Source organism: Myotis lucifugus, unplaced genomic scaffold (genome assembly GCF_000147115.1).
Source record: "Myotis lucifugus unplaced genomic scaffold, Myoluc2.0 scaffold_74, whole genome shotgun sequence".
NCBI lineage: Eukaryota > Metazoa > Chordata > Mammalia > Chiroptera > Vespertilionidae > Myotis > Myotis lucifugus.
Genome location: NW_005871122.1, coordinates 3,802,573 through 3,820,697, shown reverse-complemented (window position 1 = coordinate 3,820,697; position 18,125 = coordinate 3,802,573). Strand labels below are relative to the sequence as shown.

At 42.7% G+C, this 18,125-nt stretch overlaps 1 pseudogene; it reads left to right on the top strand.

Annotated features, from left to right (window-relative positions):
• Positions 1-14,966: 14,966 nt before the first annotated feature.
• Positions 14,967-16,298, top strand: LOC102438208 (annotated as a pseudogene).
• Positions 16,299-18,125: the final 1,827 nt, after the last annotated feature.

Sequence of the window (18,125 nt, the reverse complement as noted above, 5' to 3'; positions counted from 1 at the left end):
CAGGAGAAAAAGGGAAAGAGAGAAAGAGATGGAAGGAGAGAGAGAGAGAGAGAGAGAGAGAGAGAGAGAGAGAGAGAGAGAGAACATTCCTTGGAATAAAGTAGGATTGATGTCTAGCATCCCACGTGTTTAAATAAACATATAAGTGTTTCATGGAATCCAAGATGGTTGCAGAGTAGGTGGGAACTGCACTCAACTTCTCCCAGAACTAAACTGGAATTATCACTAAATTATCGAAAAATCATCTTGAATAACTTGAAGACTAGCTGAAGGTAGGAAGCGCAGAGGCCCATGGGTGTAGGCTGAGTTTCTGTAGAGGTATCTCAACTGTGGGGGGTTCACCCTGAGAAGTATGGGGTTTAAATCCCAGCTGGCTCTACACCGCAGAGCACCAGAGCTGAGAAGAGGTGCCACATAACATCTAGCTGAGAAAATCAGTGGGGTTTCCGTCCATCAAGGAGAGATGCTATGTCCATTAGAGTAACAGTCACCTTCTTAAATGCCTTATGACCCAATGATTCCACTTCTGGGAATATATCTAAGGAAATCTGAAACATTAATTTAAAAGAATATATGCATCTCTATGTTCATTGCAGTGTTATTTACAATAGCCAAGATTTGAAAGCAGCCCAAATGTCTATCAGTGGATAAAAAAAGCTGTGATACATTTACACAATGGAATACTACTAATCTGTAAAAAAGAAGGACATTTTGCCATTTGTGATAGCATGGTTGGACCTGGAAAGCATTATACCAAGTGAAATATGCCAGACAGATAAAAACAAATACCATATGATTTCATTCATATATGGAATCTAATGAACAAAATAAACTAACAAACAAAATAGAAACAGACTCATAGATAGAGGACAGACTGACAACTGTCAGAGGGGAAGGGAGGGTTACAGGACTGGGTAAAAAAAAGTGAAGGGATTAAGCCCAAAAAAAATCTCATAGACACAAACAACAGTTTGGTAATTACCCGAGAGAAAAAAGCCAATGGGGGGGCGGGGGGAGACTAGAAAAGTGTATAGGGGGAATGGAAGGAGATTTGGTTTGGGTGGTGACATATAGAGATGATGTATTATAGAATTATACAAGTGAAATATATATAATTTTATTAACTAATGCCCCTCAATAAGTTCAATAAAAATAAAATAAAATAAGTGTATAAATGTTTCAATATTTCATATCAATAATAAGCAGTTGCTACCATGAGTCACTTAGTGGGACTCCATTAACCAGACTACTCTGGTTCCTCTCCCTGGACCCCCTAGATCACCCATGACCTAACAATTAAAGGATAGCATTGTAAGTGGCACTAATATTAGTTGTGAAATAGCATTTTATCCTGGTAATACAGAAAATAACAGCATGCATTTTGTAAAATATCTCAAAACAAAATGTAATGAATTAATGTGTAAACAAGGAAGTATGTTAGAAAATTATCAGGCTTTAGAATATTCAAATTTAAGACAGAAAAGGCATGACATGGACTTAAACTTTAGTTCAACTTGTTGGGGAAGTCAACCCTACCACATGCTCAAAAGTGGAGAGAATCACATATTTATGAATGGCCTTGAGAACTACCAAATATTGTCTCCAATTCCTTAGTGATAAGTATTAAGCAAGGGAGTATTTCATCTATCTACCTACCTATCAAATCTATCTTTTCCAAATGCAGCAATAAAATATACATGGTTTTTAGTATGGTTTTTTTCCTATTATTCAAAACAAAGTTTGTTTTGTTTTGTTTTTTAGATATATCTTATTGATTTTTTACAGAGAGGAATGGAGAGGGATAGAGAGTTAGAAACATCGATCAGCTGCTTCCTGCACACTCCCTACTGGGGATGTGCCCACAACCAAGGTACATGCCCTTGACCGGAATCAAACCCGGGACCCTTGAGTCCGCAGGCTAATGCTCTATCCACTGAGCCAAACCAGTTAGGGCTCAAAACAAAGTTTTGATAAGTCTGAAATACATAGAAGGCAAAATGAGGTAAGGAGTGCATTTTTAAAAATATATTTTTTTTTATTTATTTCAGAGAGGAAGGGAGAGGGAGAGAGAGAAACATCAATGATATGAGAGAATCATTAATCGGCTGCCTCCTGCATGCCCCCTACTTGGGATTGAGCCCACAACCTGGGCATGTGCCCTTGATCAGAATCAAACCCTGGATCCTTTAGTCCGCAGGCTGATGCTCTATCCACTGAGCCAAGCCAGCTAGGGCAAGGAGTGTATGTTTGAGTGTAAACCATATTATACTTGTTCATTAACTTTTTTGTTAATCTCTGCTCTGTATTTTTAAAGAACAGTAATAGCCTTAATAAAACATAAGATTAAATGCACCAGATGTTTATTTAGTACCTATATGCCACACACTCTCCTAGTCAGTAAAGTTAGAACAATAATTATGGCACAGTTCCAATCCTCAAGGAGTTCAATTTTAAGAATGGAATGGTTAGATAAAATGCTCTCAGCCTAGATCAGCAATTTTCAATCTTTGTCATCTCATGGCACATAAACTAATTACTAAAATTCAGTAGCACACCAAAAAATATATTTTTTTCTTCATCTGACCAAACATAAGTATAATTTTGATTCATTCATACTGGATAGTTATTGCTGCATTGGCTGCTTTCATTTTTTTTTTTAATTTGACAATCTAAGGGAAAAGAGGTCAGTGCTCTAAGTAGTCAGGCATTGAATGTTTTAAAAATTCTTGCGGCACACTGGTTGAAAATCACTGGCTTAGATACTGATGGTAGAAATTGTTTTATGGGGTCACCTAACTCAAACTTGGAAGAGGGAAGAGGGAGCAGAATCAGGGAGTTTGCCGGAGCAGATGAAACTTCAGCTGAGCAGACTTGCAGAGTGAGCCAGGCAGACCCACATCTCCTCAGTTTTAGTTGCACATTCTGCACCACGTGACATTGCCCTGGCGACACAGTCACCATGGCTCCGTGGGTTCCCTGGACTAATACCCTCTGTCCTGACCTCTTCCCCTAGACTCCTCATTTATTCCTCCCTAAGGGAAGAGAAGGGAGGTATCTGACTAATGAGTTTGGAAGACTGCTCCATTTGGAGCAAGGCTGCATTGTGGACAGATGTGTACGGGCCTCTTTCTCTGCCCGGTGGTGAGCTTAGGGATCTTCGATGTTCTGGTGGAGCAGCTTGGCGTTCTCCCAGTAACTGGGTAAATAAGTTGATCCAATCCTAAGAGGTGTTCTCGAGTCCTTTTGGCTGTGTATCTAAGCCACGTCCTTTACTCCTTTGATCTATATTTTATTAGCAATAAAGCTGACAATTTGGTCTCCATCTGTCTGACTCCTGTGTCTATTTCTCAATTTATTCCAAGCATAGGCAATAAACAGGGTTGTTATTTAGGGACTCATTAAAGCTGAAACCATCACTTTCAGTACATTCTCGTAAGTGGTTGTTTAAATATATGCAGTTTAGTTTTGGTGATTTGTTCGGGAGCCTAGAACCTGATTCAAATTCAATTTGGGACCTGATAGCATCTCTATGCCAGAATCATGGCCAACAAATATACATCTAACATGAGCTGTGATTTTTAAATTAATGAGTTTTCCCCTTAGCCTGTCTTCTGTGATAGGTGAAAAGTAACAAATAATACAAGTCTATCAACAATGAAAAATAACTGTGAGCACTCGCAGTATTGCTCATGTGTTCATTGCATTATTGTCTGAGTTGGCTCGAGCTGCCATGACAAAAGACCAGAGGCTGGGTAGCTTAAATAACAGACATTCATTTTCTCATGGTTCTGGAAGCTGAAATTCTGTGATAAAGGTACCAGCATGGTTGGTTTCCAATGAAGCCCCTCTTCATGACTTGTAGGTGGCTGCCATCCTATTGTGTATTCACATAACTTCTCCTTTGTGTGCACAGAGAAAGGGAGAAAGTTCTCCGGGGTATTTTCGTATAAAGACACCAGCCCTATAGGGTGAGAACCACACCATTATGACCTCATTTTACCTAAATTACCTCCTTATAGGTCTCATTTCCAAATCCAGTCCCATTCGGGTTAGGGTTTCAACATATTTTTTATGGGGGTCAGGGCACAATTCACCCCATGGCAATTACATTTATAAAAGAGTAATAATGACTAATTCACCTTTATTAATCACTTATCCTGTGCCAGTCTTTGTGATGTTATAATTTAATACTTAAAATAAGCTTATTTTTGATCATTATGATCTATTTCAGAAAAATAAAATAAACTTAAAGAAATTTCAGTAACTTATCCAAGATAACTGACAGAATTAGAATGCGAATCCTACAATCCAATGCCAAGCCATTCTTTGTTATCTTTCAGCCTGTGTGGGTTCATACTTCTTGTGTAGTTTATACGCTTGTTGCTAGGGATTCAACGCCATGGGTTCTTGCCTATGTGAGTGGGAAGAAATGCAAACAAGCAATAACAAATAATAGGTTGATGATTGCTTTAGTGGTATTAAGTCCAAATGTTTTATATATGTTCTACTTTTCCATCGTTTTGTCCTTTGTGTAAGCAGAAATGTTACCCATGATAAAAGCTGGGGAGGACATAGGACTAGCATACTCCGACAGGAAGAGGAAGCTAATGCTTGGTGTAAAGGGCATGGGGATTCTAAACAACGAGCAGGCAGCCAGCCTTTGCAGAATGTTGCCAGGATGATATCACAATGCTGGTATTTGGGTAAACAACTGTCTTAATAAATTACTCATAGAAGTCATAGCCCATTAATAAATGTTATCTGTGCAGTATAAAAGTTAGGATCTAGAAAAATGTATTCATTCTGCCAAACTCTGGAACAGTGTAACATACTAAATATATATGTTTGAATAAATTAATAAGTAAATTTATTCATATATGTACTTACTAAACTTCTTATTACTGATACTGTAGGCACTTTAAGAATAAATAAATCTTACAAATTCCTAATTTATTTCTAAGGACTAATTTATTCATTAAATTTGTCCAATGTGTTCTTGCTTAGAGGCTCTACCACTGATACAGATAAAGACAAAGATGAATATTGCTGTTGTTTCCTATTATCTTATTTTCATTTCTTTCTAATATCCCTATATTTGACTAATTATTGTGGGCTTGTTTACAAATATATTTATTTTGATTAAGCAAAAGGAGATAATTCCTAGGTTATTTTTATTAGTATTTTTGACAAACATCTGTCTTACCAATAGAGACCTTTGCATGACCCAGCAAAAACAATATGCTATCAATTAGAATTAATTTTATTCAAATGGGTCATATAGAGGTGACAGCAGAATATTAAAAGCCTAGATAAATAATTTCTAAGCAAGTACTGATAAGAAGTAAGACAAAAATAAAACAGATGTATTTCATTCCTTTTAGTTTTCTTCACAATGTGAAGTAAATAGCCCCATAGAATATGTTATTTTGACAATACTCACTGAAATTTTCCTTAAAAGATGGTTTCTGAGGAGGTTTTAGAATAAATTATTTTATTATTTTCTTCTTGGAAAAACAATATTACAGTCAAAAGTGATATACTTGTTCACTGAATCTCTCACTAGAATGCTTTCCAAAGTTGCTTTAGTTTATCATCCAGCTTTGCTCTATTCTCCTCCGTTTCTCCTTTACCAAAGCACCACTTCTGTTCATAGATCTTCAACCAGAACAAAAGCTTAGCCTAAAATGGCTTGGCTATAATTCAGACAGTAGAGGAAGAAAGTACTGTGAACTTTTAAAGCATTTTCACAACAAAAATGCACATTTCAAATTGAAAATTTCTGTAAGATAAGATAAGGCTCATAGTGTTCTTTTATTGATGCACTATGCAATGCAATTTTTATACTCTCATATCTCCTGTAATAGAAAATATGACCTGGAGCTACACATAACACCGGTATTTGGAACCATTACAGGCCTTTGTAAAGTGTATTATGCCTTGGTGATACATTCAGAAGAAATCCAAAAGCATATAAATCTAGCAATTGCCCTGAAACTACACCTTTGGGTAAGATTTTAAGTTTTCAGAATCTGAATGTTTCTTAGCAGGTTAGAATTTTAGAACCATTGGCTATTCCTCAAATCAATGCTTGACCTCTCCCCGGATGGGAATTGGAAGGGATAAGAGAATAACATAAAGATGGAAAAACTATTTTTATAATAGAGGCACTATATTATAAATACACATCACCGATATTATAAGAATATATCATCTATCCACATAAGCATGCATGTGTACACATGTTCATGAAAATACACATGTATAGAAACCCCTTACCAACATTTCTCCTTCAGCCCTGATTTACTTTTCTAAATATCACCTTTTACCACTTGATATATTGAATATTTGTTAATTTGCTTTAGTCTTATTCACTCATGTTTCTACACTAACTGACACATAGAAGTTATTTAACAAATACTAGTATTTATGAATAATGAATAAGTGTACATGGGAGGAAACTGTATGCTACTTTCCCTTTTTCCACTATTTACTGTCTCTCAAAACACAAACTCAATATCAATTTATTTCATTTTTAAGCATCTTGGCATCTGTTTACCAACTGGATATCCAACACCTACTTGTTATCTGTGAGGCTACAAATAGGAGTAAAACAAGAAACTATTAAACACGTGTTTTTTATAAAATCTCTCTTCTGTGTGAATCTTATTTCATCACTTCTCTATGGAGAATTAATCACCATTACTGCAGTATTAATAAATAGAATTTTCTTGCTTATTAGGGAAAATAGAAAATATATATAAACAAATCAACCAATTGGTTAGCTTTATTAAGTATACAAATAAACATGGGAAAATTATACAAATGCATACTAATAAAAATTTTATTAGTAAAAATATATATGAAGACTAATACAATTATTTGGTAATAAGCATAAAATAATACCTTAATGTTTTCATTCAGTTGAATTTATAGATTAGAGGAAAATTTTTAAAACTTTTTCACTACAGATAAGTTATATGGAAATTGCAGATGTAAGTATAATATGATCTGATCCATATAAATTAGTAAGATGCTTATCTATCTTAGATGAAATAGATGCAGTTATGATTAAAAGCAAAAAAAATGTTAAAGAGCATTTAAGGATTCTTCCATACTATCATTCAATTATTTTTAGATTAATAATTTCCTCTTACTTACCTACACATCATGTTTTAATCACCCAGATATATATGAGTCGCTCTTTACATAATGTTGGCACATAGTAGATTCATAATTTTTAAAAGCATACTTTGACTTACTTCTATGATCTATATTATAATTATGTTTAAATTTAAATCTATGCTGACATGATATACCAATAAATTATAAGTATTTTATTTCATTTTATAGAATAAAGTATATATTATTTAATAATATTAATAAAATAATGCAATAGATTATATGATTATAAAGTAACCTAAATATATTCAATTAAAATAAATGTAGTAAATTTGCATGATTCAGGATAAAATATTTTCTTGATTTTTTAACTATGTCCTAATATGCCTGCTTATGCTGTAAAATAAATATTTGAATAGTAAAATATTTTAATGAAACTCTTACATTTTATTTAAAAAGAAAGAAGATAATTTTTAAAGCATTCTAAAATATGTTAAATAATTAATAACAAAAACAGCCAATTTTTCAAGAATATGCCTGAATTGATTTTAATATTAATAAAATAAACATAAATGTTCCCCAAATAATAGCTTCAGAATGAGTCCAAAGATTGCTTTTAAAAATAAATAAATTATTAAAATACATGTTTTTAAAAATATGTTCACAATTGTTCTAAGGTTAATTATATTTTATGTGTGTCATTAAAATATTGGTATAGAAATTTATATTTTTAAATCATTAACAAAACAAATATGGCTGGCAAGTTAGCTTGCTGCAGGCACTGGTGGGCTGGACTGGAAAGTTAGGTGTGAGGTGAGAGCTCTCAGGAAAGTCCTAGGGTTTGGCCCCAGCTGTGGGCAGAGGCGGGCTGGGGTGGGAGCCGGGAGGGACCGGGTGGCATGGGAGGCTGCTACGACTGATCCAAGAGCCGTGGACTGAGCAGCCCTCCTCAGCCTGTGGTGTTCTCAGTACACAATTTATAATCTTCAGAGCTGCTTCTTATTTGTTAAGTTTCACTAACTACTCTGGAAGAGTGGGTAGCACTATTATGAGGGGACAGACCAGGTGCGTCTGCCTGAGGCCAAGGGGCGGCCTCAGGCTCCCAGGGATGCAGCAGAGAGGCAAGCAGGCTGAGTCAGAGAAACAGTCCAAAACTTGAAAGGAAGTGGGAGGCAGTGAGGGGCAGAGGGTGACAACTGTGCAGGGGCCTAGAAAAGTTGCTGGGTGGGGGCAGCAGAGGAGCCCGGTGCCTCTCCCACGGGACAGGCTCCATGTCCCTCCCTCCTCCTCATGACCTGTCACCCCAGCTCTCCACCAAGGCCCTGCCTGGGCTCACCCCACACAGCCTCGCCCCACACAGCCCCACCCCACACAGCCCCTCTCCACACAGCTCCACCCTGCACAGGCTTTGGAGAGCTCCATCCTGGAGGAGAAAAGGGGAGGCTGCAGACAGGAGGTTGCAAGAGGAGGGGGCAGAGCAGGGCCCACTAAGTTAGTTGGAGGGGAGGGAGTGAGAGAGACCCCACAGGACTGAGGACAGAGATGGGTGGGGAAGGAGGACCATGCAGAAGTGTTGTCCTTGGTTGAAGTAGAAATCCTGACCCTATTTTACAGACCCCAGTAGAGTGTGTGTGGGGGGGTGGGGGGAAGAGAAAGACAAAAGAGGGTGTGAGAGGACTGGATTGATGGAGAGCAGCAATGTTTGATTCATGGCCTATTTATTTTTATTTTTGTTAATATATTTTAATTGATTTCATAGAGGAAGGCAGAGGGAGAGAGAGATAGAAACATCAATGATGAGAGAGAATCTATCTGCTGCCTCACGCAGGTCCCCTACTGGGGTTTGAGTCTGCAACCCAGGAATATGCCCTTGACCAGAATCAAACCCAGGACCCTTTAGTCTGCAGGCCATGGCTCTATCCATTGAGCCAAACCATCCAGGGCGACCCATGGCCTATTTAAAACTGCTGCAGTAGGCTGAGCAGGGGTCTTACCATGATGGTGTTACCTGATAATGAGGGTGTCTCTCCTTATGTTGGGGTAATCAGAACTGCAGAAGTAAAGACACACCCAAGGAGTCTGCAAAGGATTTCCACGCACACAATTTACTTCGTGTGGCAGCTAATGAGGGTGAGCAGAGCCTTGGCAGGACATGAGGTCTCCAAGACCAGAGGCTGGAGGGAAAGTGTGTGTCAAGCATTCTGCGCCATGAGTCTCAATCTATATATATAAAAGCCTAATATGTTAAGTGTCCGAATAAGTGGTCGACCAACTGGTAGGTTAGCTTGCTGCTGAGGTCCAGCTGATCGGCACTGGGTGAGACGGGCCCGGACACTCCCTGGAGCCCTCCCGGGGTTCCTCCCACAGTCCCTCCCCAGCCACCAGCCCCGATCATCCCCAACTGGGACTGGGTGAGATGGGTTTGATTGCCCCGGATCGCTGGCCAGGGGATATTATATTATACTAGAGGCCTGGTGCATGAATTTGTGTATGGGTGGGGTACTGTCAGCCTGTCCCCATCATGGCTGATCAGGGCTGGGGCCGCATGCAGTTGGCCAGCCAGGGGGAGAGGCCACGGGAGGCTGTGGGTGCCGATTGGGGCCCCCATTGGGCCGGTTGGCTGCCACAGTGCACATCATAGCAACTGGTTGTTCCAGTCATCTGGTCGTTCCGCTGTTCCAGTGGCTTGGCTTTTATATATATACTAGATTCCCGGTGAACGGGGGGCGGGGGGGCCTCAGCCTGGCCTGCTCCCCCTCACAGTCTAGGAGCCTTCACAGGATGTCCTACTGATGGCTTAGGCCCGCTCTCCATGGCCTCCCTCTGCAGGAGGCGACCGGCCGATCAGGTATATAGATACTTTCTGGAGGCAGCACGGACTCCTTCCTTATTTATTTTCTCTGTGGTTGGAGAATAGGGGACTAAATGGTGGAGACAGAACTGTGGCCGGGCCTGGGGCTTTTGTAGGCAGCAGAAAGAGGGAGGGGGCTGGGGAAAGTCTAGACACATCTCCTTCGATTGTTCTCCCTTCCCCCTGGCCCCTTCCTCCGTTTTTTCCTTCTCATGGTGGACGTTCAGGCCTCAGACCCACCAGAGCCCAGCAACAGTGGTGTTCAGCCCCCTCACTTCTCAGCTGAACATACAACCGCCTCGCATTCCAAGTGGGGCTGTTTTTCAAGAGACTAAAGTGCTGGGAATCCACAGCTCCCGGCCTCTCCCCTCTTGGTTTCCTCCTTGGGTTGGTTGCAAAGTTCACCAAGACACCTACGCAGCTCTGCCCTGGTAGTTCTGCACCAGCCCCTGCCCGGTCCCCACCAACCACGCTTCCTCGAGTCTCTGAGCCCAAAGTCTGCGCTTGGGGAGGTCACCAGGAGCCCATTCCCCCGGGCAGGTGGGGCAGGGGGGCTAGCTTGGAGAGCTGGAGGAAGATGGCAGAGTAAGCATTGGTATGAACCAGCGCCTGCTCAGCCAGACTTCCTAAGCTCCCCACTCTGGCTGAGGTCCCCTCCCTGCATCCAGTGCCCTCCTCCGCGTTCCACCCCTGGGGGCGGGAGCAGCTTGCCAGCAATGCTCTAGTCCCTGCCAGCCAAGCAGGTGGTGGTGCAGGCAGTGCGGCCTAGGGTGCCTGGAGCTGTGAGCCTCCTCTCTCTGCCTGAAGCATGGGGCGGGGGCGGGTGCTTCAGGTAGAGAGAGGAGACTCGCAGCTGTGGGGCCGGGGCAGGGTGTGTGGCACTAGCAGGCTCCACAGTCTGTGCACGCCTACTCTGGCTCTAGGCTGTCACAGTGGCAGTGGCAGCACAGCAGCCTGCAGCAAGGCCCCGCGCCCCTCACAGACGCCCCCGGGAGCTGTGCATGGAGATGCCACTGAGTCATCGTCCATCCCGGGACCTGCGGGGGCTGGGTGGCCTCAGGCTCCCACCGGCCCCGCCAAAGCCAACTCAGGCTTGGCAGGCTGTCCCAACCCCACCCATCAGTTGTAGGGAGCAGCCTTGGCCTCCAAGGCAGCTTGACCTTAGTGCTGGGCAGACCTGGGCGTGCCTGAGCTGGGGGCGGAAGTCCCCGCCCCCATCCCCACCCACCAGCTTCTGCCTGGATGTGACTTGGACACTGTCACCGACAAATTAGCATGTTACCTCTTTATTATATAGGATAGATCAGACACATGTGCATATGATATTACATATAATACTAGAGGCTCGGTGCATGAAACTTGTGCATGGGTAGGGTCCCTAGGCCTGGCCGGCGATCAGGGCCTTCTGGCTGCTGGCCAGGGTCTTCCTTTGTTCTACACTGTCCCCTGGTGGTCAGCGCACATCATAGCAAGCGATTGAATTCCCAGTCTCCCAGTCAAACTCCCAAAGGGGACACTTTTCATATTAGCCTTTTATATATATAGATTATGGTAGATATCATATATACATATGATATATGTAATATTTTACCCCAGAAACAAAAGGGATGTTGTATACTACTAAAATGAGCATGTAAGTCAGGAATGGTCAGAGTATGAAAATGCAGAAACATAGGTGGAAAATTACATAAATTCCCAGCATGATGATTTAAAAAATCTCCCAACATAAAATTTATGCAGTGGCAATACTCCAAGTTACACATAATATTGACTTATGGGCTGGTAGTAACGAGGATTGGAGATAGCATAAATCTTGGGACTTATTATTATTGAGTGGTTTCCAATAATATCAGAAAACATGCTAAGTAAATAAATAGAAACAAATAGTAAAGAGAAATTGCTGATTTATTTGACTCAAAAGTCTATGATTTTAATAAGTATAACAAAATGTTTCTCAAGAATGGTACAAGTCTTTCATCTAATACTAGAGGTCCGGTGCACTAAATTCATGTACGAGTGGGTCCCTCAGTTCGGCCTGAACCCTCTCGAAATCCGGGATCCCTTGGGGAATGTCCAACTGCCAATTTAAACTGGCAGTCGGACATCCTTCTCACAATCTGGGACCACTGGCTCCTAACTGCTCACCTGCCTGCCTTCCTGATTGCCCCTAACCATTCTGCCCTCCTGTCTGATGCCCCTAACTGCTCACCTGCCTGTCTGATCACCCCTACCCACTCTGCCTGCCTGTTTGATGCCCCTAACTGCTCTCCTGCCTGCCTGATCACCCCTAACCAATTCTGCCTCGGCCTCTGCCGCTGCAGCTTCATCTGGAAGGACATCCGGAAGGTTGTTTGGCTGTCTGGTCTAATTAGCATATTACGCTTTCATTATTATAGAAGATTGAAATATATAGTTGGTCTTAACTAATGAATGTAAAAAATAAATTAAGAAAAACTAAAAAGAGATACATACATATACACATAAAAATTTTACTCATATATGTTATGTATATATACATCTAAAACAAATTATGTTTATACATATTATGTTTAGTCACTCAACCACTCAAGTCAAACAAATTATTTTCTTTGCTATGAATCCCCTGGTTCAGGTAATATTCATAATTGAACCATATAATTGAAGTAGTAAGATTTTAAAACTTTTGTAAAATAATGAGTACACTATCCTTCTAGATTTCTTTGATTCCCTCTAATACATATACAGTTGATCCTTGAACAACATGAGCTTAGGGGTTCTGACACCCTTCCTACACAGTAAAATATCCAGGTATAACTTTAACTCCCTCAAACATAAGCTGTTAATCAGTATCTGTAAGGGATTGGTTTCAGGACACCCCATCCGCCACAGACAACCACAATCTGTGGATGCTCAAGTTCCCTCTATAAAATGGCACCGATCACTGCATACAGTTGACCCTCTGGACCCTCAGGCTCCCAACTGCAAATGAAAAACAGCATATGGAAAACAACTGCATGTCAGTGGAGCCACTCAGGTAAAACCCATGTTGCTCAACGGTCAACTGTGCATGATTCTGCCAAATCAACTTAAATATAAATTATTTTAGAGAATATTCTTGCTGAGTCTTTCCAAACAATTTGACTTTTTAAAAATATATATATATTTATTGATTTCAGAGAGGAAAGGAAAGGAAGAGAGAGAGAAATAGAAACATCAATGATGAGAGAGAATCATTGATTGACTGCTTCCTGCACACCCCCTACTGGGGACTGAGCCGACAACCAGGCATGTGCCCTTGACCAGGAATGCATCCCCAGACCCTTCAGTCTGCAGACTGACTCTCTATCTACTGAGCAACACCAGCTAGGGCAATTTTGATTTATTTTTAACATGAAAAAACAACTGTTTTTATTCTTATATTTTGTTTGTTCTTTAATAAGATTTAACTAAATTATATATTTTCAATAATAGAAATGGCATAAGCAAACAACTGATATCTGATGATCTTGTAGATTAACTCCTGAAAAAAAAAACTTTATGAATATAGTAGATATGGCCACACCTATTCCTGTTGTTTTCTTTATTTACCTCTGAAATCTACGTTTTGACCTTTAATTTTGGCTTCCAAAGATTATAACATTCCAATAGAATAAATTTTGTATCTTCTTAATTTCTTTAACACAGGTAAGAAGCAAACAAAATATTTGTCAGATACATCAATTGTCAAAAAATTTAGTAATATGGGCATTATTTTAGCCTTTACCTTATAAAATTCTAATTTAGAAGAATAAATTTTAAAGAACAGACTTCAGTGAAAGCAGAAAGCAATGGCTATTATTTTTTAAATATATTTTATTGATTTTTCACAGAGAAGAAGAGAGAGGGATAGAGAGTTAGAAACATCGATGAGAGAGAAACATCGATCAGCTGCCTCTTGCACACCTCCTACTGGGGATGTGCCCGAAATCAAGGTACATGCCCTTGACTGGAATCGAACCTGGGACCTTTCAGTCTGCAGGCCAACGCTCTATCCACTGAGCCAAACCGGTCAGGGCAGCAATGGCCATTATTTAAGGATACAAATATTTGGTATCATTGACTATATGGTCACATTTCTGTTTTAAATTTGTCCCACTTTTCTTTCTTATTTACTTAATTATATAACGTATGAACCTGGTAATCATCAATGGTAGGGAATTAAGGATTCAAGCTATTTACAAGTTAGAGGAATCTGGGGAGATGAGAGTTGTAATCTATGTGACACCAGACAATTCAGCAGACATGAAAGGTCATCAAAACAATCTTGAATACCTTCTACTTAGTGAAATAGATACGTCTTGAGCTCTGAATTCTTCAGAATTCTCTCATTCACATTTTGGAGGAGTGATCTAACGTCAGTGTGTTTGAGCTTCTACATTGTGTGATACCATCTTAATATATAAAAACCCAGGGTCCATAACGACTGAATGGATGACCAGTCCATCCCCCATCCCCCGGCCCTCAGGCTCCATTGATCAGGGGATGGCTAACAGGGGAACCGGGGTCCCTCAGGCTCCAATGAATCTGTGGCTGCAGTGACTGGTGAGCGAGCAGAAGGCAGACCACTTGGTCCCTCCCCTGGCCCGCAGGCTCCCATTGATCAGGGGATGGTTAACAGGGAACCTGAGTGAGTGGCCCAGGGACTGGTGAGCAGCTGGAAGGCAGGCCTCTTGGTCCCTCCTCCTGGCCCTCAGACTCCAATCAACCGGTGGTGGAGGCGGGTGGAACAGGGGACTGGCTTTCTTAGTAGTCCTGAAGGTTCAATCTCCAGAGGACAGGACAGGCATCAACGGACCAGTGCCTCTGGCACAATCCCGACAGCACTGCCAGCTTCCAGGAACTCAGCCTTGGGCACTGCGGCTGCTTACCCGCCATAGACGCTCCACAAGGAAGAAAGGATACCACCAGCAGCACCAGGGGTGACCAGCGGTGACTGCTCTCCCTGTGCTTCCTCCAGGTCACTTGAGCCAGACCCCGCCCGCCCCGCTCCAGATGAAGTGTGATCACTGCACACGGAAGGAATGTAGTAAAAAAACAAAAACCGATGACCAAGAGAATGCCACAGTCAATGTCTGGAGTCTGACTTAGAAGAACGGAGAGAAGGGAGAATTCCATAAGGTGGCCGATGCCAAGATATTTCTGAGTGACTGCCTGGTGTGTGACAGTTGTGTGACTGCAGAGGAAGGAGTCCAAGTTTCTCAGCAGATCGCCAAGGACTTCTTCCATGTTCTGAACCTTTATAAGAAATGTGATACCTCACAGCACAAGGTGCTGGCAGTGTCCGTGTGTCCTCAGTCTCTGCCTTATTTTGCTGCTAAATTCAGCCTCAGTGTCACTGATGCATCCAGAAGGTTCTGTGGCTTCCAGAAAGACCTTGGGGCGCACTGTCTTTGACATGAAGATAGCCTCGGACTTCAGCATCCTGGAGAGTCAGAAGTAATTTGTGCATCGGTACTGCCAGCACCGTGAGGAAGAGCCCCGGCTACCCATGCTGACCTCCGCCTGCCCCGGCTGGGACCCATATGCAGAGCGTGTGCTGGGGCACCCCATCACCCCTCACCTCTGCACGGCCAAGTCTCCCCAGCCAATCATGGGCTCACTGGTGAAGGATTGCTTCACCAGACAGCAGAACCTGTCCCCAGACAAGATTTTCCACGTCATTGCGGTCCCATGTTATGACAAGAAACTGGAGGCCCTTCGAAAAGATGTTCCCACAGTTTCGCATAGTCAGGGTGCTGACTGCATGTTAACCTCAGGAAAATTGTCCAGATAATGGAGCAAAGTGACCTCACCTCCAAAGATACCGCCATGGACACTGTTTGGAGACGTGAAGGAGGAGGAGGTGAGTTTCCATGAGGGTACCAGCTCTGACGGGTACCTGGCGCACATCTTCAGGCACACGGCCATGGAGCTGTTCAACAAGGACGTGGGAGTGCTCACCTACCGCACCCTGAGGAACAAAGACTTCCAGGAGGTCACCCTTGAAAGGGACAGAGAGGTCCTGCTACACTTTGCAGCTGCTTACGGCTTTCGGAACAACCAGAAGTGGTCCTGAAGCTGTAGAGGGGCAAGTTCCCCTACCACTTCGTGGAGGTCCTGGCCTGCGCTGGGCATGCCTAAGCGGCAGGGGCCAGGCCCAGGCGGACAACGGGTGTGCAGACAGGGCACTGCTGCAGCAGATGGAAGGCATCTACACTGCCATCCCGATGTGGCCCCCGGAGACCAGCGCCCATGTGCAGGAGCTGTACCAGGAGTGGCTGGGGTGGGGGGCGACTCCCCCTGGGCCCAGGCAGCCCTGCACACAGCCTAGCAGGGCCCAGGGCAGCCTGCCAGGATATCAAGTGGTAAAAGTCCAGCAGACGCCCAGCCTGCAGACCGTCTGAGGAGAGGTGTCAGATGAGTGAAGAAAAGGCTTAGCATCTCTGTTATCGCTTTGGTTTTCAGAATTCCTGCTCCCCATCTGTCAACTCCCTCCCTCTGAGGAGCGCTGTCGTCGTCACATGGGTGCAACTGGAATATTGTATCTCGAGAGGATTCCCCCAGTGTATGTATCCTATTATCCGATGATGAAAAAATCCCAAAGAACAAGAATGGAGACAGACTACTGTCCTTTAGGCTTAAAAAAACTCCGGAAGTGTCCTGCAAAGAGCTGAGTCTTGGTTCTGTTCATCTGCCTCAGAGAGATTGGATGAGGAAATGGTCCGGTTTGGCCCTGACTTCACCCACTTATTTTACTCTTAAAGGTGTCTTTGCCACAATGTGAATAAACTGCCACCTTTTGGAATAGGGACTCATACGAAAGTCTGCATTCCCAACTTTTCTTGAGACAGATCTATGTTCTGCAGCTGTGCCACCGTCCTGAGATCAGGTCCTGTCGACCAGGTCCTGTCGCTGGGAATCAGGGGACACTGGAGTTGAGCCCCCCCCCCTCCCGCCCTGGTGCCCTTTTACATTCAGGGATTGAGCTGAACTCACTTTGGGAGAGGCCTGGCAAGGGTGACAGGTGTCACAGATGGAAGGATGGAGAATGGAGAGGCGGACACCCTGCTCGGTCCCTGCCTGGGTGGGGTCAGGCAGATGAAGGCCAGCCCGCCTGCCCCACAATTGGGTGAGATAGCGTCCTCTGTGTCCACCTCTCACCCCATGGGCCCGGCCACTCCCCTCAGCTCCGGGCAGCCCTCTACGTTCCACAACAATGCACTCTGCTCTCACATGCTGCTAGCCCTAAGTGAGAAGAAAGACAGCAGTTGGCCCACAGACAACTACACATAAAGATAGGGCTCACAGCTGGTGAGCACAGTGGCAGTGGTGGGAGCCTCTCCTGCCTCCATGGCATTGCTAAGGAGCAGTGAGCAGGCAGGCGGTAAGGAGTGAGGGGTCCCGGACTGTGAGAGGGATTTTCAACTGTTGGCTTAGGCCCGTTCCCCATGGGAAATGGGCCTAAGCCAACAGGCAGACATCTCCTGAGGGGTCCTGGACTGCGAGAGGGTGCAGGCTGGCTGAGGGAAACCCCTCCCAGTACACAAATTTCATGCACCGGGCCTCTAGTGTATAATAAAGTTTACATAATAGCTAGGAAGAGAAGATAATTGTATAGCACTGTGCAAATGTAAAACATTGTAGATATATACAAAAAGTGAATTACTAAGTCCTTTAATTTCATCTGGCTTTCCCGTCAATGTATCTTACAAGCATGTTACTATAGCCTCAAGTAGAAATCATAATATTGCTTTGTCATAATAAGCTGATAGCAACTAAGAAGTTATTTTCTTCACCAAGGTTTAGGCCTATATAAAAATGAAACAAAATAAGAGATTGGCAGAATGTAAGAAAAAATAATAGTTTCTTTTTCCTATCCAGGAGGGAACATAAGTTGCATTAAGTAGCTTGCCATACTTACCCTTGGCACAAAGTAGAAAGAAAACTAAGATATATGTGCACTTATTTATTTATTTGTAAAACAACTTTCTGTTATACAAAGAAAGGGTTTTGGATTCATATGAACCTAAGTTCACTTAATCACTCCCTGGTTTTATAAACTTGAATAAGTTAAGGCACTCTGAGACTCAGTTTTAACAACTGTAAAATGGAGACGAAGATACCAACTCAGACATTTATGAGAATTAAAAACAAAACA